The following is a 21889-nucleotide window of genomic DNA, read 5'->3' as shown; positions in this document are numbered from 1 at the left end:
AGAATTACATTCCATCATCTGTATTGAACATAGTTTCCGCAGGAGTCTAATACGTCTGTCCAAACCAGAATCTTGAAATTTCTCGAAAAACTCTTTGGCAGTAAGAGCTTCTTGCACACACACGTACAAATCCTTGTGAATTGCCAGAATGATACGGCATCTTGCTTGTGTTTCCTTCACAGCATCTTCGCACGTACCTTCAATACAACACCACAAGTTCCCCAATTCAAACTGAGCCTTCAACGCAAAACACCACGTGGACCAATTTTCGGATCCAACCAATTTTTCCAATTGCATAATTGCGTTCGCATTTGCCATTTTTAACAAATTATCACTCACGTATAATTCTAAGAAAACCGAATTGCACAATCAAAAAATCAATGATGAGTAAGCCCCATAACCTATTGAAAAGTGAAAGGCAATATTTCTATTTGGTATCTCAAAACGAAGTGAAAAAATATTTTTATTTTCATAGAAATTTTTAAAACATAAAAACATGTAAAACTAGATTAATTATTTTTATAAAAGTAAAGTAAAATTTGCTAAAGTATTTACAACAAAGATAACTTTATTTGACAATGAAATATGTGCGTTTAAGTAATTCTCAGAAGTGGACTTTATATGGGAGACCGATCCGAGAAAAAGGTGGTAAAATGATTTGTATGTACACAAAACTTATTCAAGTCAAATTTTATTCCTATAGCTTAAGAATTCAATGAAATATATGCGTGTAAGTGATTTTCGGAAGTGGACCTTATATGGGAACTATGACCAATTATGGGCCTATTCGGGAAAAATTTCGCAGAGTGATTTATATTTGTTTGTGTCGAATTTTATCAAGATGGCCTTATTTGATAATGAAATATGTGCTTTTAAGTGATTTTCAATGAAATATATGCGTTTAAGTGATTTTCGGAAGTGGACCTTATATGGGAGCTATGACCAATTATGGGCCTATGCGGAAAAAATTTCGTAGAGTGATTCATGTTTAGGCAAAACATTTTTGTGTCGAATTTTATCAAGATAGCTTTACTTGACATTGAAATATGAGCTTTTAAGTGATTTTCGGAAGTGGGCCTTATATGGGATCTATGACCAATAATGGACCGATCCGTAAAAAATTTTGTAGAAAGATTTGTATGTATACAAAACAGATTTGTGTCGAATTTTATCCCGATAGCTTTATAATTCAATGAAATATATGCGTTTAAGTGATTTTCGGAAGTCGACCTTATATGGGAGATATGACCAATTATGGGCCTATCCGGAAAAAATTTCGTAGAGTGATTTATATTTAGACTAAACATATTTGTGTCGAATTTTATCAAAATAGCTTTATTTGACAATGAAATATGAGATTTTAAATGATTTTCGGAAGTGGGCCTTATATGGGAGCTATGACCAATAATGGACCGATCAGCAAAAAATTTTGTAGAATGATTTGTATGTACACAAAACATATCCAGCCCGAATTTTATCACAATAGCTTTATTCATCAATGAAATATGTGCGTTTAGGTGATTTTCGGAAGTGGATCTTATATGGGAGCTATGACCAATTGTGGACCGACTGAGATCTACGTTGGTAGTATGATTTCTGTTCATATTATATTTGTATGTACAAAATTTGGTGTTGATACCGATATATTTGATTGAGTTATTAACGATAAACTAATTTCCGGGAATATATACCTTTGTATGGGGGCTATGGGAAATATTGGATCGATTGTAAAGATTTTGAACATAATTGATCACTGCCATAAAAAAATAAAGTGTGACAAAATTCATCGCAATATCTTTGGTAGTTTCTGAGAAAACTTCAAAAGAATTAGGAAAAAAACGTAATTTTTTTCGAGGTAGTCTGAAATTTTTACTCATAACTTTTTACGTTGTGATCCGATTTTGCTGATTTTCAATACCAAACTGATTAGGATAATAGTAAAAATTTTGGGTGAATTTGGTTGATTTCCTTTACTTAGTTTTAACGTGAGCGTGTTTTACACAGACAGACAGACGGACAGAGGGACATAGCAAAATCGACTCAGAATTTCATAAGGACCCAGAATATATATACTTTGTTGGGTCTTAGATGAATATTTCTTGGTGTTACACACGGAACGACAAACTTATATATACCCTCTATCACCACTGATGGTGGTGGAGGGTATAACAACGGAGATATAAGCAAAAATCCGAGACAACCTCTGAAAATTCCATTAAAAAAAAACAACAACAACACTGCTTATTCATTGCCTTTGTATATTGTTTTTGTTTTTTTGAGTATTTCGTTTCGTATGTTTGGATGGCTGTGTGTTTCATTGTCTTGTGTATATTGTTTTTGTTTTCTTGGTGTATTGAATTTCGTATGTTTGGATGTCTGTTGGTTTCATTGCGTTGTGTATTTTGTTTTTGTTTTTTTCTGTATTTCGTTTCGTATGTTTGGATGTCTGTTGGTTTTACTGCCTTGTGTATTTTATTTTTTGTGTGTTTATATCGTTTAGCGTTGTTGTTGTTCATTATGTTTTGCAATTGCTATAATAATGATATAGTCGGGAAAATGAATTTTTAAATACACTATGGTGAAGGGTATATAAGACTCGGCACAGCCGAATATAGCACTCGTACTTGTTTACATTGAAGAAGTTATGAAAATCAGATGAATATATCTAATGTTACAATCTTTTAAATTGTTAAAAATCGGTTCGGGCTATGTTTTATTAATCAAATTTAAACATAAACGTTAAGTTTTTATACCCACCATCAAAAAAGATGGGGGCATATTGCTTTTGTCATTCCGTTTGTAACGCATTGAAATATTGGTCACAGATCCACAAAAGTATATACAGTGACTTCCACAACTGTCCACAAAAACACAAAATTATAATATTTTTAGTATAAAAAATGTTTCCAGCAAGATTAAAATTTCATTCTTCATATTTCAAATATATTACGTCCTGAAACATTAACTAAGCCATAAATTATGAAATTAAATTTGATTTTCGTAGAAAAGGAGTAAAAAATGTAATCATGTTTCTGTGAACACTATTGTAACCCTACTGATATATGGACATTTTCTATTTCCGCATGGATATATCAGCATTTATTGTAGCCAACGGTTGCTGTAATTATAGGTTTAAGACTCTTTTGCATGTTTTTAATAAAATTTTATTAAAAATATGTGTTAATTTCAGCTCATTCTTCATTTATCGTCACCTAATGCTTTTTAAGGTTATGGGGCATTGGAAATTTCATTATTTGGGTATATTTGTGCTTATTTGCAACATTTTTGGTTCGATTCCGCCTTGTTTATTGTTGAGGACAATTCAAAACATTTAATATAGTGGTCCTCAATATATTAGATGGTTATATAAATCTTTTGTTTTAGGCCATCGGCCTACATAATGAAGGTTTAGTGTGGTGAACACTAAAGGATTTACGGAATTGGCAGGTAAGAACCCCTTGAAGTGTCTACATAGGGGATTGTTTTCAATATTCCTTCTATTTTTTTAAGATTTCTAACTCTTTTCCATGAAACCAAACATATATCAATAAAAATCCTACTCCAAAACTCTAGTGCATTTTTAGTATTTCTTTAGTTGGAGCATTCCGCTGGGTCCACTAACTGTAAATGTGACCAACCTATCTGAAATAGTTTATTTTTACCACGATACGAGTTTCCATTGCTTAAACGTAAAATTTAATTGCTCTATTCCGACCAAAAATTTTTAGAATATGCCAAAATTTAACATAATATGTGATCTACAGTGCCACATAATCTAGAAAAGCTTTAGAAGAAGATGAATGAAGAATGGGTTAAATTTGACAAATATTTTTTATGGAATTTAATTTAAGACATGCAAAAGAAACTTACACCTATCATTAAAGCAATAGTTGGTTCCAATAAATGCTGATATATCCATGCGGAAAATGGAAAATGTCCATATATCAGTAGGGTTACAATAGTGTTCACAAAGTCAAATTTAATTTCTTATTATATGGCTTAGCTAAATTTTCAGGACGTAATATAATCTATATACACTATCAGACAAAATAAAGTGCAAAAGTACTCATGCTATATCCTTTCAGCGAAAAATCGGTTAAATGATTATTGAATATGGAAATTTTTTTCAAAATCATTTAGTTTATATACAATGCTACAAAAATAACAATAAAACTGAATTATTGTACTTAAAATTTTTCTATATAGCATCTAAAATTAAAGTATATTTACTTTTTTGTCGGACAAAATAAAGTGTAAATTTTATATATCATTATTTAAATTTCTTGTATATCAAAATTTGTTATCTATTTTGGTTCTGATTTTAATATTTGGATCTACTTAAGCCATTTTGGTAATTTTGTTCTCAATTATTATTTTCAATCGCTTTTCCTTCCCCTTGCTTTCCCCATATGATAGTTTTCAAAAGAAATCCGTTTTTGATCACTATTTCATCGGAATTTTTTGATCAATTGTGGTCCAAAATTAATCTATTGGATTTAGGGCGGTGTTCTGAGCAACTAATTTAAATTTTTCAGTGATTTTTCCTACTTAAGCTTATTATCTTGCCGAAATATAAAGTGGCCCAAGTCCCTTTCGAAGGCACTGATCTTAAGATTTGACTGTAATATGATCACATAGTGTTCATTGGAGCTTTTTGAATAAATTTCATATAGGATCCCCACACCTAAAGTTAAAAATTGGACACATACGAAGAGTCATCTGACCCATACCTTCAATCTTTCACCAACATATTTAAAAGCATGATTTTCGATTTTAGTATTTAATTTCGTATTTTTTAGCTCAAATTTACGTTGTTGGTCAGATGAGTTCCAATTTGTACCGAACATTTTAAAATGTCTAGAATGAATGTGAGTTAAGCCCTTCAATATACAAAATTTTAAAAACAATACCCCAGGTTTTAAACATTATGGTGGAGGGCTATCGGTATTGTTGCATTATTCAACTTTAAGAGCGAGAATCTTAGTGAAAATGGAGTAAGCAATAACAAATGAGCAATTCACGAGCGTATTTAATAAAAATTTGGAAATAAATGCCGTAAAAATGGGTTTGGGAGACTTAATGCCTCAACCGATTCATGACTTCAAACACACGACTAAGGTTAAAAACATTATTGTAAGAAAAAAAAAACACTGAAAAATTTGAATGACCTGCTCAGAGCATCGCCCTAAATCTAATAGAGTAATATTTGACCATAATTGAATAATTGAAATTCCGGTGAAATAGCGAACAAAAACGGATTTCTTTTGAAAATAATAGTATGGGAGAAAGCAAGGGAAAGTGAAAGCGATTGCGAATAATAATGGTAAAAAAATTACAAAAATGGCTTCAGTAGATCCAGTTATTCAAATTAGAACCAAAATAGATAAAAAATGTTGATATACATAAAATTAAAATAATGATATATAAAATTTTCATTTTATTTTGTCCGACAAAAAAGTGAATTTACTTTAATTTTAATGTTATACAGAAAAGTTTTAGGTGGAATAAATTTTTTTATTGTTATTTTTGTAGCATTGTATATAAACTAAATGAATTTAAAAAAATCCATATTCAATAATCATTTAACAGATTTTCGATGAAATAATGTAGCATGAGCACTTTTGCACTTTATTTTGTCCGATAGTGTATATAAAAATGAAAGTGTGTTTGTATGTATGTATGTATGCATGTATGTATGTATGTATGTATGTATGTATGTATGTATGTATGTATGTATGTATGTATGTATGTATGTATGTATGTATGTATGTATGTAGTATAGTATGTATGTATGTATGTATGTATGTATGTATGTATGTATGTATGTATGTATGTATGTATGTATGTATGTATGTAGTATGTATGTATGTATGTATGTATGTATGTATGTATGTATGTATGTATGTATGTATGTATGTATGTATGTATGTATGTATGTATGTATGTATGATGTATGTATGTATGTATGTATGTATGTATGTATGTATGTATGTATGTATGTATGTATGATGTATGTGTATTAGTATGTATGTATGTATGTATGTTGTATGTATGTATGTATGTATGTATGTATGTATGTATGTATGTATGTATGTATGTATGTATGTATGTTTGTTGTTGTGCTTTACAGACTGCTAAACGGCTGGACCGATTTTCCTGAAATTTTCACAGTTTCTTCCTGTATGTCTGGAAGGAACTATAGGCTACTTTTTATGTTGAAATTTCATGTGGGCGACGTGCCACGCCCATATTAAGAAAATATTAAATTAGTATATCTGAGATAATATAATAGTTAGAGTCATCAAATTTTGTCGGAGCAACTTTAGTATCAATATAATAATTTAAGACAAAAAGTAGGCGGATTAGCATTAGGGGGCGTGGCACCTCACATGTAAATTAAATACAAAAATTCGTTTATCTTGGAAACTATTACAGTTAGAATATTAAAAATTTGCACGAGTAACTTTAATATCCATTTAAACATTTTGGGAAATAAATTGGCGGACTACCCATGAGGGGAGCAGCACCTCCCATATTAATAAAATACAAAAATTGGTTTATCTGGGAAACTAATAGAACTAAATTCTTCAAATTTTGCACTAAGAACTTAAATATTCATCTGAACATTTTGGAGAAAAAAGAGCGGACTTTCGTCATGGGGGGCTTGGAGCCCCCATATAAATTAAATAGGAAAATTATTATATCTGAGAAACTATTAGAGCTAGAATCTTCAAATTTTAACTGAAGAACTTTGACATTCATGTGAACATTCAGAGAATAACGGGCGGACTTTCAATGGGGGGTTTGGCACCTCACATATGAATTAAATACAAAATTTCGCTTATCTGGGAAACTAATAGAACAAGATTCTTAAAATATTGCAAGAAGAACTTTATTATACATATGAACATTTTGCAGAAAAAAAGGGCGGATTTTCATCGGGGGGCTGTGAGTTCCCATATGAATTAAATAGAAAAATTCGTATATCTGAGAAACTATTAGAGCTAGAATCTTCAAATTCTACATGAAGATCTTTGACATTAATGTGAACATTTAGAGAATAACGGGCAGACTTTCAATGGGGTCTTGGCCTATATGAACTAAATACAAAATTTCGTATATCCGGAAAAATATTAGATTTTTTTTTTAATTTGTCATCGATTACATTAAAATCTTAATTAACGTTCGGAAAAAATGTATCTCTGGAAAACATTACAGTTAGAATCTTCAAAATTATTAAGAAGATTTTTTATTTATATTGCTTTTAGGGTAGCAAAGCACGCTGGGTATAGCTAGTATAATATAAAGAATGAAATTTTTATTTTGCTGGGAAAATTTTTTATACTAAAAATATTATAATTTTGTGTTTTTGTGAACAGTTGTGGAAGTCACTGTATATTTTGGGTCCTTATTAAATGTTAAGACGATCTAGCCACTTCCGCCCGTCCGTCCGTCTGTTGAAAGCACGATAGAGTCCGAACGAGAAGAGTTAAGGAGCAGAAATTTTGTATAACTATTTTTTATTGATGCAGTTTGTTTGGTATTGAAAATGGGCCATATCGGTCCATGTCCATGGAGCAACTTTAGTGTCAATATAATTATTTAGGACTAAAAGTAGGCGGACTATCATTAGGGGGCGTGGCACCTCCCATATAAATTAAATACAAAACTACGTTTATCTTGGAAACTATTACAGTTAGAATCTTAATATTTTGCACGAAAAACTTTAACATCCATCTAAACATTTTGGGTAATAAATTGGCGGACTACCCATGAGGGGAGCGGCACCTCCCATATTAATAAAAGACAAAAATTCGTTTATCTGGAAAACTAATGGAACTAAATTCTTCAAATTTCGCACGAAGAACTTAAATATTCATCTGAACATTTTGGAGGAAAAAAAGTGGAATTTCATCTGGGGGGTCTTGAAGCCTCCACATGAATCAAATAGTAAAAATCGTATATCTGAGAAACTATTAGAGCTAGAATCTTCAAATTTTACATGGAGAACTTTGAAATTCATGTGAACATTTAGAGCATAACGGGCGTACTTTCAATGGGTGGCTTGGCACATATGAATTAAATACAAAATTTCGTGCATCTTGGAAACTCTTATATTATTAAAATTTTTTATAGATAGATAGATAGAAATTGGCGATAGATAGAAACTGGCGAACTGGTATTTATTTATACATATTCCTTTTAGGGTAGCAAAGCACACTGGGTATGGCTAGTATATATACATATCGGTCCATGTCCCCCATACAAGTGGCACCCCGAAAAATAGTGTAAACAGTAATAGATGGTTTAAAAACATAAGTATGTCAATGAAATTCTACATAAACAAGTTTTATATAAGCCAAAATCTCCCTACCAAATTTTACGAGAATCGGTCCATAATTGGCCCTACCCCCCATATAAGGTCCCTCTCAGAAAACGACTATAAGGTTACTAACTTGCTTCAAAATGATAGTAATGTAACGAAATTCGACATATACAAGTTTTAGGGGAACAGAAATATAACTTGCTTCAAAATGATAGCTAGGCAACGAAATTCAACGTAAACAAGTTTTTAGGGTACCACATTTTTTGGATCGGCCCACATTTGACCCTACCCGCTCTATAAGGTCCCCTCAGAAAATTACATAACATTGTTCAAAATCCCAGTAAATCAACGAAAGTCGACATAAATATGTTTAGAGAAACTAACATCTCTCTGCCAAATTATATGAAGATCGGTTCATAATTGACCTTCCCATGATATAAGGTCCCCTCATAAAATAACAATAACGCTCAAAACTAGCTGCAAAATTATAGTAAAGCAACGAAATTCGACGTAAACAAGTTTTCGGAGAACTAAAACCTCTCTGCCAAATTTTATGGAAATCAGCCAATAATTAACCTTACCCCCCATATAAGGTTCGTCTCAGAAAATTACTTTAAAGTTAATAATTTGCTTTAAAATTCCAGTAGAAAGTCAGTTGGTACCTAACTCTAAGAATGTATTAGAATTTTTGTATAAGTATTGGAGCTCCAACCACTTTCACCACTGATTCCAAACATACATAGTTGCGTAAAATCGTACTTAAAAATGTTAGCGAATATATATTACATTTAAATTTCTACTTTCGCAGATTTTTCAATTTATTTTGCTTGCATCTGATCAGTAAACAGTTAGCAAATATATTTTATGGACTTTAAATCTCTTTTTTTTAAATAAGTTTATTTTAAATAATATTTACAACTTTTTTTTATCAATTTTAATTTCAACACACAAAAATTAATTGTCAAAAAAATTAAAAAAATATTTTTTTAGTTTGTGAAAAATTAAAACATTTCGGGTTTTTAAATGCGATAAAATTGTGTAAAAAAAATAAAAAAACGTTATGTGTTTGTGAAAAAATGTCATTCAAGTCCTATTATCCCGGTATTTTCGCGAAAAAGTTTTGAAGTATTGTGAGAGAATTGAGTTCTCACAAGTGAGTTGAATTTACACAGAACTCATCTGTGAAGAGAGGGAAATGTTATTGTTGTAAAACAATGTCGCAGTCCAACTTCTTTACCTATATTCTTTGTTCCAGTATATCAACGAAATTGACATTAACCACGAAAGTCAGCAGCGAAATTCGACATAAACAACTTTTTTAAAAATTATATAGATTTTATATAGATATATATCTCTATATATATATATCTATATATATATATATATATATATATATATATATATATATATATATATATATATATATATATATATATATATATATATGGGGGCTTGGAGCCCCCATATGAATAAAATTAGAGCTAGAATCTTTAAATTTTACTTAAAGAACTTTGACATTCATCTGAACATTTAGAGTATAACGGCGGACTTCCAATGAATTACATACAAAATTTCGTTTAACTGGGAAACTAATAGAACTAGATTCTTCAAATTTTGCACATATTATTTTAATATTCATCTGAATATTTTGGAGGAAAAAGGGCGGGCTTTAATCCGAGGCAACTTAGTGTCAATATAATTATTTAGGACAAAAAGTAGGCGGATAACATTAGGGGGCGTGGCACCTCCCATATAAATTAAATACAAAAATACGTTTATCTTCGAAACTATTAGTTAGAATCTTCAAATTTTGCACGAAAAACTTTAACATCCATCTAAACATTTTGGGTAATAAATTGGCGGACTATGCATGAGGGGAGCGGCACCTCCCATATTAATTAAAAACAAAAATTTGTTTATCTGGAAAATTAATGGAACTAAATTCTTCAAATTTCGCACGAAGAACTTAAATATTCATCTGAAGATTTTGGAGGAAAAAAAAGCGGACTTTCATCTGGGGGGTCTTGAAGCCCCCACATGAATCAAATAGTAAAATTCGTATATCTGAGAAACTACTAGAGCTAGAATCTTCAAATTTTAAATGGAGAACTTTAAAATTCATGTGAACATTTAGAGCATAACGTGGCTTGGCACAACATATATGAATTAAATACAAAATTTCGTGCATCTTGGAAACTCTTATATTATTCAAATTTTAGTTTTAGAAAAACTTCCAATAATTTGCTTGACATCTTTCATATGTAACATATAATAAATCTGGTATTTATATCTGTTATATATATATATATATATATATATATATATATATATATATATATATATATATATAGAATATATATATATATATATAGAAAAACTTCCAATAATTTGCTTGACATCTTTCATATGTAACATATAATAAATCTGGTATTTATATCTGTTATATATATATATATATATATATATATATATATATATATATATATATATATATATATATAACACAGACTGTTTGTTTATTTGTTTGTGTTAATAGTTCTAACCCCAAAAGGAACAATATATGCTATATAAGATCTTGATCGGATGCCTCGCCCCTATTTACGCCCACTTTTCGTAAAACTATTATTACACCGATTTTGCAATCACAATAACATTAAAAATTACTAAACCGATTTACGTGAAATTTTGTATACCGATAGGTATAAGCTTGGAAATAACTATAGGCTATATATAAGATAGTAATCCGATACCACGCCCCTTTCTACGTCCACTTTTATAAAACAATTCTTACCTATATCTTATCCTATAAGTATATGAAAGAGAAAGTCTGTTTGTTACGCTTTCGCGGACAAACTACTGAACCGATTTTCATGAAATTTAGAACACTAATAGTTCTATTCTAAAGTGGAACAATAGGCTATATTCTTCTTATGCTCACTTTTTTCTACATAATTGTTATACAAAATTTTCATTCGAGACTTACAGAAAACTACTGAACCGATTTACATGAAATGTGGTATACCGATAGGTCTGATTTCCCGATCTGGATAGGATGCCACGCCCCTTTTTACACAAACTTTTTGTAAAACTATTATTAAACCAAATTTACGTTCCGGCATATAAAAAACTACTGATCCGATTTTCATGAAAACTGTTATAATGAAAGTTGTGGGATGAACAGTACGACACATTACATCTTCAAAACTTATAATATATAATAATAAATATATATGAAACTCTTTTTTACTCTTTCACTACATAACTACTAAACTTATTTACATACATAAAATTTGGCATATTAATAGGTCTAACCTCAGAAGTTAAAAAAACTCTATATGATATTGGACTCTATATGATCGGATGCTGCGCACATTTTTATGCTCACTAATTACAAAACAAAAACAACAACTTTTTGATCTTGAATCAACTTTTTGATCTGGATTTTATGCTTCATGAAATTTTGCATGACAGTGGAAGGTAAGGTTAGTTTGAGGAAGAAAATTTTTAATACATCAAATGCGAATAAATACACCTATAGCACTAATTTAGGGCCTGTTGTGATCTTAATGAAATGCAATGACCATTTTCCGTCCACTTTTTGTTACATTTATAATGATATATAATTCTCATAATATATGATAATTATTATTTTGTTAAATTTTTAATCAAAAATTTATTTTTATATGAAAACTCTAAACTGTTCGTAGTTCCTTAACTAACTTTACGATTAGATAAAATAAAAATCTGTATTCAATTTAATTTATAATCAAAAATCGATTTTCATCTAAAGCGTTTTCCACCGGGAAACTGTTTTTATTTCAAAGCCTGTAATCTGCTGTATATTCTCAGAAAATAACTATTTTAATCTATATTAGATCTTGAATGAATGTCTACGATGCCACATTTGCATGCAGAATAAAAACTACTGAACAAAACCGCTTCTAAAATAGGGAAAATAATATATTCATATTATATTTTCACTAAAATTCGAATTTTAAATCGGCTGTGGTTCCTTTTATAACACCTAAATCTATCTAGAAAATCATTCATATCTCTCCTTAAAATTTCTATTTATATAAACCTTTAAAAATTTTGTTTAAATAACTCTCAATTTGAGAAAACAATAAAGATCCGTAATCACTCATATTTTCCATACAAATCGAGTTTTATATCAAAAATAAAAAAATTAAATTTATTGTTAATCGAGATAACAATAAAAATCTATGATCAGGTAAATATGCCATCAAAAAATTATCTTGATATATAAAGATATGTATTTGACTACTCATTAGAGTGTCACGAAAGACAGCACTTTTGCAAATCTTATATACACTATCGGACAAAATAAAGTGCAAAAGTGCTCATGCTACATTATTTTATCGAAAAATCTGTTAAATGATTATTGAATATGGAACTTTTTTTTAAATTCATTTAGTTTATATACAATGCTACAAAAATAACTATAAAACAAATTTATTCCACCTAAAATTTTTCTGTATAACATTTAAAATTAAAGTAAATTCACTTTTTTGTCGGACAAAATAAAGTGTAAATTTTATATATCATTATTTTAATTTTATGTATATCAAAATTTTTTATCTATTTTGGTTCTGATTTGAATATCTGGATCTACTCAAGTCATTTTTGTAATTATTTTACCATTATTATTCGCAATCGCTTTCACTTTCCCTTGCTTTCTCCCATACTATTATTTTCAAAAGAAATCCGTTTTTGTTCGCTATTTCAGCGGAATTTTGTGATCAATTGTGGTCAAATATTAATCTATTAGATTTAGGGCGATGCTCTGAGCAGGTCATTCAAATTTTTCAGTGTTTTTTTTTTTCTTACAATAATGTTTTTAACCTTAGTCGTGTGTTTGAAGTCATGAATCGGTTGAGGCATTAAGTCTCCCAAACCCATTTTTACGGCATTTATTTCCAAATTTTTATTAAATAAGCTCGTGAATTGCTCATTTGTTATTAGTTACTCCATTTTCACTAAGATTCTCGCTCTTAAAGTTGAATAATGTAACAATACCGATAGCCCTCCACCATAATATTTGAAACCTGGGGTATTGTTTTTTAAATTTTGTATATTGAAGGGCTTAATTCACACTCATTGTCGACATTTCAAAATTTTCGGTAGAAATTGGGACTCATCTGACCAACTACGTAAATTTGATCTAAAAAATATGAAATTAAATACTAAAATCGAAAAAAAATTTAAGCTTTTAAATATGTTGGTGAAAGATTGAAGGTATGGGTCAGATGACTCTTCGTAAGTGTCCAATTTTTAACGTTAGGTGTGGGGAACCTAGGTGAAATTTATTCAAAAAGCTCCAATGAACACTATATGAGCATATTGCAGTGAAATCTTAAGATCAGTGCCTTCGAAATGGACTTGGGCAACTTTATATTTCGGCAAGATAATAAGCTTAAGCACTTGATAAAGTTAAAAAATAACATTACTGTAGGAAAAATCACTGAAAATTGAAATAAGTTGCTCAGAGCACCGCCCTAAATCCAATAGATTAATTTTGGACCACAATTTATCAAAAAATTCCGATGAAATAGTGATCAAAAACGTATTTTTTTTGAAAATTATCATATGGGGATAGCAAGGGGAAGGGAAAGCGATTGCGAATAATAATGGAGAACAAAATTACCAAAATGGCTTAAATAGATACAGATATTAAAATCAGAACCAAAATAGATAAAAAATTTTGATATACAAGAAATTTAAATAATGATATATAAAATTTACACTTTATTTTGTCCGACAAAAAAGTGAATTTATTTTAATTTTAGATGTTATGCAGAAAAATTTTAAGTAGAATAATTTAGTTTTATTGTTATTTTTGTAGCATTGTATATAAACTAAATGATTTTGAAAAAAAATTCCATATTCAATAATCATTTAACCGATTTTTCGCTGAAAGAATATACATGAGTACTTTTGCACTTTATTTTGTCCGATAGTGTAGGTAGACCTCTCTAACGATGACCTAGAAAGCATTGTTCATATACAATTTGGATAAATTGATCTTTCGATATCTTTTTATACTTTTATCCACTTTTATCCACTTTTTATGCACATATTTTTCTGTATGTAGCGCCGTATTTATTCCAAGCTCTTCAAATTAAATAATGATTTTGAACAACTCCAGCTCACATTTTCCATTTACCATTTGCAAATTCCGAAATTTTTTTTAATTACAGGAAGATATGGATATTTTAATAAGTAAAATTATTTGAGTATCTTCTTTGTACATCTAACGATATTTGACCTTTAAACCTTTATTTCTTCGGACTTAATAAGTGGTGTCTAAATTCAGCTAAAAACTTTAGTGTGAATGCATAAAATCTAATGAATAAAAATAATATGTTTAAACACACATTTGTATAAATGGATGTATTTTTGAGAAACAATGATGAGACAAAAACGGTGGTTTTACTCTTTAATGAACAACTCAAAATTGTTTGTCAAATTAAAAGTTGTTTTGTTTTCTCTGCCAAGATTCAATGATTCTTCATATTTTCCTAGGAGAGTAAAAAACTTAATATTTAAAGGAATTTGAAATCTTCCAATGAGCCCAAATTTTTCATGATTTTGTGCAGAATTTTTTATAATCGTTTCAGAGTTTCTTCAATTGCCTGTACTTTTTCAAATACATAGAATGAAAATCGCTTGAAATTTTGTACGGTTAATGGTACGTATTTTTGTAGTTAATAAAATGCCCCGAAGCCTTTTGCCTCTTTACACCAGGGGCACTACAATAAAAAGTACAGAACAGTTCTTTAAATCTGCTGTATATGGGAAAAATAAAACAACTAATTTGAAAGTGTCCTTAGTTCCCTACCAGTGATTGAGAATGCTGATTTCAGTATAATTTCTCAAAAAAGTTTCTTAAATGTTTCTAAAAATTAGTCAAAAGTTACTAATTTAAGCTCATTTTCAATTTGTAAATTTTTAAGGGACTTTTTGGTCCAGAAACTGACTTTAAGTATTAAACAAAATGCAGAAAAATATAATAACTATTTTATCGTTACAAGCAAATTTTGACATCTATTAAAAAAAGTATAGTCATTACAGATAGAAAATTATTCTCTTTATTTTAGAAGAAACCCGGGCAACGCCGGGTTCGCGCAGCTAGTTTATGATAAAAAAACGGTTAACCGGTTTTTTCTGAATTTGAAAAATATCAACCCGTTTTTTCAAATGTCAACTGTTCGAAAACCGTTTATTAGAAAATGTCGAATAATCGATCACCCAAACTATTACGTTAAAATTATTAAGTTCATTTGTATTTTAATTTATTATTCTTGATTTTGTAAATATTTGAGTACTTGATTTTACGAATTTCGTGATAGGACCTATTTTAGTAAAAAAAAAAATTCTTGGGTTTACGAATTTTTGATTGATTTTGAACTTAATTTTTTTTAGTTTATGTGATATTTTTATGCATATGTACATATTTTTAATTTTGCTGAAATAAATCGGGGTTCTATCAAAATAACTTTAGCAGTAAAAGTCAGCGTTTCCATTCGTGTACTTTTTATACCCTCCACCACCATCAGTGGTGATAGAGGGTATATATAAGTTTGTCGTTCCGTGTGTAACACCAAGAAATATTCTTCTAAGACCCAACAAAGTATATATATTCTGGGTCCTTATGAAATTCTGAGTCGATTTAGTTATGTCCATCTGTCCGTCTGTCTGTGTAAAACACATAAAAACTAAGCAAAGGAAATCAACCAAATTCACCCAAAATATTTATTATTATCCTAAGCAGTTTGGTATTGAAAATCAGCAAAATCGGATCACCATGTAAAAAGTTATGAGTAAAAACTTCCAACTACCTCGAAAAAAATTACGTTTTTTTCTAATTCTTTTGAAGTTTTCTCAGAAACTACCAAAGACATTTCGATAAATTTTGTCACACATTATTTTTTCAGGGCAGTGATCAATTATGTTCAAAATCTTTACAATCGATCCAATAGTTTATCGTTAATAAGTCCCTCAAATATATCGGTATCAATACAAAATTTTGTACATAATATGAACAGAAATCACACTATCAACGTAGATCTCAATCGGTCCACAATTGGTCTTAGCTCCCATATAACGTCCTCTTCCGAAAATCACCTAAACGCACATATTTCATTGATGAATAAAGCTATTGTGATAAAATTCGAGTTGAATATGTTTCGTATACATACTAATCATTTTACCAAATTTTTTACGGATCGGTCCATTATTGGTCATAGCTCCCATATAAGGTCCTCTTCCGAAAATCACCTAAACGCACATATTTCATTGATGAATAAAGCTATTGTGATAAAATTCGAGTTGAATATGTTTCGTATACATACTAATCATTTTACCAAATTTTTTACGGATCGGTCCATTATTGGTCATAGCTCCCATATAAGGCCCACTTCCGAAAGTCATTTAAACGCACATATTTCATTGTCAATAAAGTTATCTATATATATAAAAATGAAAGTGTGTTTGTATGTATGTATGTATGTTTGTTTGTTTGTTTGTGCTTTATAGACTGCTAAACGGCTGGAACGATTTTCCTGAAATTTTCACAGTTTCTTCCTGTATGTCTGGAAGGAACTATAGGCTACTTTTTATGTTGAAATTTCATGTGGGCGACGTGCCACGCCCATATTAAGAAAATAGTAAATTAGTATATCTGAGATAATATAATAGTTAGAGTCTTCAAATTTTGTCGGAGCAACTTTAGTATCAATATAATAATTTAAGACAAAAAGTAGGCGGATTAGCATTAGGGGGCGTGGCACCTCACATGTAAATTAAATACAAAAATTCGTTTATCTTGGAAACTATTACAGTTAGAATATTAAAAATTTGCACGAGTAACTTTAATATCCATTTAAACATTTTGGGAAATAAATTGGCGGACTGCCCATGAGGGGAGCAGCACCTCCCATATTAATAAAATACAAAAATTGGTTTATCTGGGAAACTAATAGAACTAAATTCTTCAAATTTTGTACTAAGAACTTAAATATTCATCTGAACACTTTGGAGAAAAAAGAGCGGACTTTCGTCATGGGGGGCTTGGAGCCCCCATATAAATTAAATAGGAAAATTATTATATCTGAGAAACTATTAGAGCTAGAATCTTCAAATTTTAACTGAAGAACTTTGACATTCATGTGAACATTCAGAGAATAACGGGCGGACTTTCAATGGGGGGTTTGGCACCTCACATATGAATTAAATACAAAATTTCGCTTATCTTTGAAACTAATAGAACAAGATTCTTAAAATATTGCAAGAAGAACTTTATTATACATATGAACATTTTGGAGAAAAAAGGGCGGACTTTCATCTGCGGGCTGTGAGTTCCCATATGAATTAAATAGAAAAATTCGTATATCTGAGAAACTATTAGAGCTAGAATCTTCAAATTCTACATGAAGATCTTTGACATTAATGTGAACATTTAGAGAATAACGGGCAGACTTTCAATGGGGTCTTGGCCTATATGAACTAAATACAAAATTTCGTATATCCGGAAAAATATTAGATTTTTTTTTTAATTTGTCATCGATTACATTAAAATCTTAATTAACGTTCGGAAAAAATGTATCTCTGGAAAACATTACAGTTAGAATCTTCAAAATTATTAAGAAGATTTTTTATTTATATTGCTTTTAGGGTAGCAAAGCACACTGGGTATAGCTAGTTCTTAATAAAATTCGACACAAATATGTTTTGTCTTTATTTATTTAAAATTACTCAAATGCACATTGAAAATCAAAGTTATCGGGATAAAATTCGACATAAATGTGTATTTTGTATATACATATAAATCATTCTACGAAATTTTTTTCTGGATCGGTCCATAAGTTGTCTTAGTTCTTATATAAGGTATACTTCTGAAAATCACTTAATACCACTTAATTCGCTATTAAATGACTATATTCGGATAAAATTCAAAATGAGTATGTTCTGTGTATAGATAAATCATTCTATTAAAATGTTTTCGAACTGGCCTATTAATATAAATTTTTCAGGACCTAATTAAAATTAGTTTTACATATGTATGAATGTTAATAACCTCAATACGGAAACAAAAATTTTGCCAAGTTATCTAAAGATTAGATAATTAAATGGGTTTTAATAAAAAGTAGCTTGCTGGTGGAGGGTATTTAAGATTCGACATAGCCGAATATAGCACTCTAACTTGTTTTTACTCAATCTGGTGTGATGGGACCTAAAGCATATGACAACACTGGTACACATATTCTTTGCATAAATACAAAATTTAAAGATCTCCAAAATTTGTAAAACTCATATTTTATAAGATTTTTTCTCAATGGCATGAAGTTTATCTTGTATTTGCTAAACTAATTATGCTGTATTATCAGTCTAAAAGCTTTGATACACGGTTCTCAGATCTTACAACGTTGTCAGTAAAATGTGTAACAATCGTGTGAACGTTTTCTTTTGCAATGTTGTCAGAAAAAGCATTACTGTCAATGTTGTAAGACAAAATTTGTACGTTGACACTGTTGTTAGAAATTTTTTGCACATTTTACTGCCAACGTTGTAAGATCTAACAACCGTGTATGCATGGCTTTAGTCACAAATTAATTGTTATGTATTGCAGTTTGACAATTCTTAATAAATTCAAAAACAGTGGTTCATCTATCTTTAATTTTTATAATTCCTATACTGAAATTGCCTTATAACATCATCAATCATATACAAAAAATGAGAATGGGACAAGGGGAATCTCAAAATAATTTTAAAATTAATATTTGAGGAGAAACTTTAGATTTTTTTAATTTTTTTTTGTTCATCAAAGAAGAAATCGGTATAAGTACAAAAATATTTGATTATGATACTTTTAAATAAAATATGTTTACCTTTTTTAAATGTGAGTAAAATCCTTATATATTTTTGGTTTGTTTCACAATATCTAATATCTTATTACAGATACCACTTTAACAATTAAGAGTAAATTCAAAAAGTAAAGGATATAAACAATTAGTTCATACATTAAGCTTGTGTATGTTATTTTCTTTATTATATTGATATCACTATATTTTAAAAGGGTAGACGTTTTGAACTTTTACAACGGCTAATCTCTTAAATAACGCGGGAATGAAATGTATTGACAAAAACACTAGAAAAAATCACTAAACAAATTAGTATTAAAGTCTTATAACGCCAATAGCGGAAAATAATTCCTTTCTTTTTTATCCAAATACATCTCATATAGGCAAACTAACGATAGAGAACCCACATCAGTGAATTTATTATGAATAACCACTCGACACGATTCCGTCAAATGAAACAAGAGGCCTGAACAGTACTAACGAGTACTTCTCATATGGCTTCTGGATAGCCCTCGAACAAGTTTTTCATATCAAGAAGTTTTACAAGTTTATATAACTTTTGATTGGTTAACATAATTTTCAATACAACTTTTTCTGTTTGTATCTCTTGCATTAAAACGTATTTTATTCTGCTCACACCAACACAAGTAATGGGCGTGTAAAAGATTCTTGTGCATTTCAATTATTTTGAATAACCCCATATAAGCAACGGCAAATAAAGGCAAGGATAGTAAAGGACAAATGATATGTACCTAACACATGCTGTCTCCATTTTTTTGTTATGATTTTGATTGGTCTATTTCAATTATAGTCATCGTTCGTTAATTTGAGTATGTCCAATAAATGCTTAGTAGCGAAGTGAAGCTGTTCAAGTTACACAAATTTTGCTCTTCAGGTAGTTGCACAAAGTGATTGTTTTGTTCTGCTCTGCCTGGTTGTAACAATAACAAATTTTTTAAACACTGTATATCACACAATTTAACAATGGGCAAATCATCAATTAGATAAGTGCCATATTGAATCATGTATACATACATATATATGTAGTTGAATACATGCTAGTGGTTTCATTCGTCAGTAAAATCGAAAAATTCGTTAAATAACATTATATTTTATATAATTTAATGATTAACACAAGGTAATAGTACACAGAAAAAAATATGCACAATTTTTTCTTAACAATCGATTGTTTAAATTTAATTTAGATTTTTATAAATATTTTTGTTTAGATTTATAACGAATTTGTTTGATTTTTACACAGAAGGAAAATATTTTCTAACAAACGCTTTATTGAAATAAATTTAATTTTACTGATTCAATAAATGTTTTTGTTTGAGTTGTAAGTATATAATATTTTATAAAATATTACAAATTATGCTTTTAACTACATACTGTACGGAGACTTATTTGAGTCAGTGTAAGTAATTTATTTTTACAAATTTTGGTTTTATAGAATCAGTAAAATTTTTGTTAAGATTTAATATATATTTTTTAACCAAAATTTTCATAGATTCAATAATTATTTATTACTAGATTTTTGTACCCGACGTTTTAATAGGTTTCACAACATTATACTTAAGTATTCTCCCGTTAGAGTAAACTAAAAAATCTGCATTATGTCCATAGATCAATTTGTGAAATGTTTCAACATTCAGAAATATAAAAATTTCGTTGACTTAAATAACATAACAAAGCATTTACGAAATAAAAAAATTTACTCATTTTACCCCTCACTAAGAAATAACTTCACAATTTTTTTTTGCCAATTTATAAAGGTAAAAAATCCAAATTTATAATTCTAATACTATCTAGTTAGGTAAAACTATAGTATACATATTTAACTTAGGAGAACAAATAATTCTTGACTTAAAGCATAAAGTGCTAATTTTTCCCTAACTTCTTCGTGTTTCAAAACATGCTGAAGGTCTCCTTATGAAGAAAGTCCTTACAATTACTTTGTGATCTTATAAAGCTATAAAAGAAATTTCATTGAATTTGAACAATATTTATAAAAGGTACCAACACAGTTCCAAAAATACTACCCATACCCTCTTTCTCCATTGAATTATTCAAATTTATGTATTTTGTTTAATATATTTTGTATCATTTCAGAAATCGATGTTGTAAAACATTTATTAAAAAAAAAAAATATATATATATATATCTCAAATTTCATAAAAGTACAAAAAATGTAGCAAAGGAACACATAATTAGCCGTTTTTGACCGTTTAGTTTGAATTTCTTTTTCCTGTTTTTCCCTCTGGGGGTGGACTTTCGAATACACATATCTCTTAAACTAAAAACTCATCGTCTAAAATATTTTTACTTTAGAACGAAAAAAAATCAGACTTAAAACAAGATGTAAAATTTTTTCCAGTTTTTTTCGCCTTTTCTCATATTTTGAAACGGAACTTTAATACATAATACATATTTCAGACACTTTAAAAGCTTAATCAGAAATGTTTTTGCTTGAGTATAGACAATAATTAGTATTTACTCCCAAAACTACGAATTTTGTCCCTTTTTCATCCACATACCTCTTCTTGTCCCTTCTTATCCAAATTTTGGAAAACAATATAGCCTATCACACCATACCCCTATATATCTAAATAGGTTTCAAATTTAAAGAAAATCGTTCCAACCGTTTAAGTGTAATTAAAAATGTTATGCGCACGCTACGCAA

At 29.4% G+C, this 21889-nt stretch overlaps 1 protein-coding gene across 2 annotated transcripts in view; it reads right to left on the bottom strand.

Annotated features, from left to right (window-relative positions):
* The window catches only part of LOC119600434 (homeobox protein Nkx-2.1), a 343605-nt gene extending 323921 nt beyond the window's left edge, over positions 1-19684 (bottom strand). Inside the window, exon 1 of one of the 2 annotated variants that reach the window (XM_037950641.1) lies at positions 19234-19684. The gene's annotated coding sequence lies outside the window, so the exon portion shown is untranslated. The remainder of the gene's footprint in view (positions 1-19233) is intronic. The other variant, XM_037950640.1, reaches the window with a different exon arrangement.
* Between the last annotated feature and the right edge of the window lie 2205 nt (positions 19685-21889).

The sequence above is a fragment of the Lucilia sericata genome, unplaced genomic scaffold (assembly GCF_015586225.1).
Source record: "Lucilia sericata isolate MDLA Ls3-8-SP2 unplaced genomic scaffold, ASM1558622v1 Contig000114F_arrow, whole genome shotgun sequence".
NCBI classification, from domain to species: domain Eukaryota; kingdom Metazoa; phylum Arthropoda; class Insecta; order Diptera; family Calliphoridae; genus Lucilia; species Lucilia sericata.
This window is presented reverse-complemented; position numbering and strand designations above follow the sequence as displayed.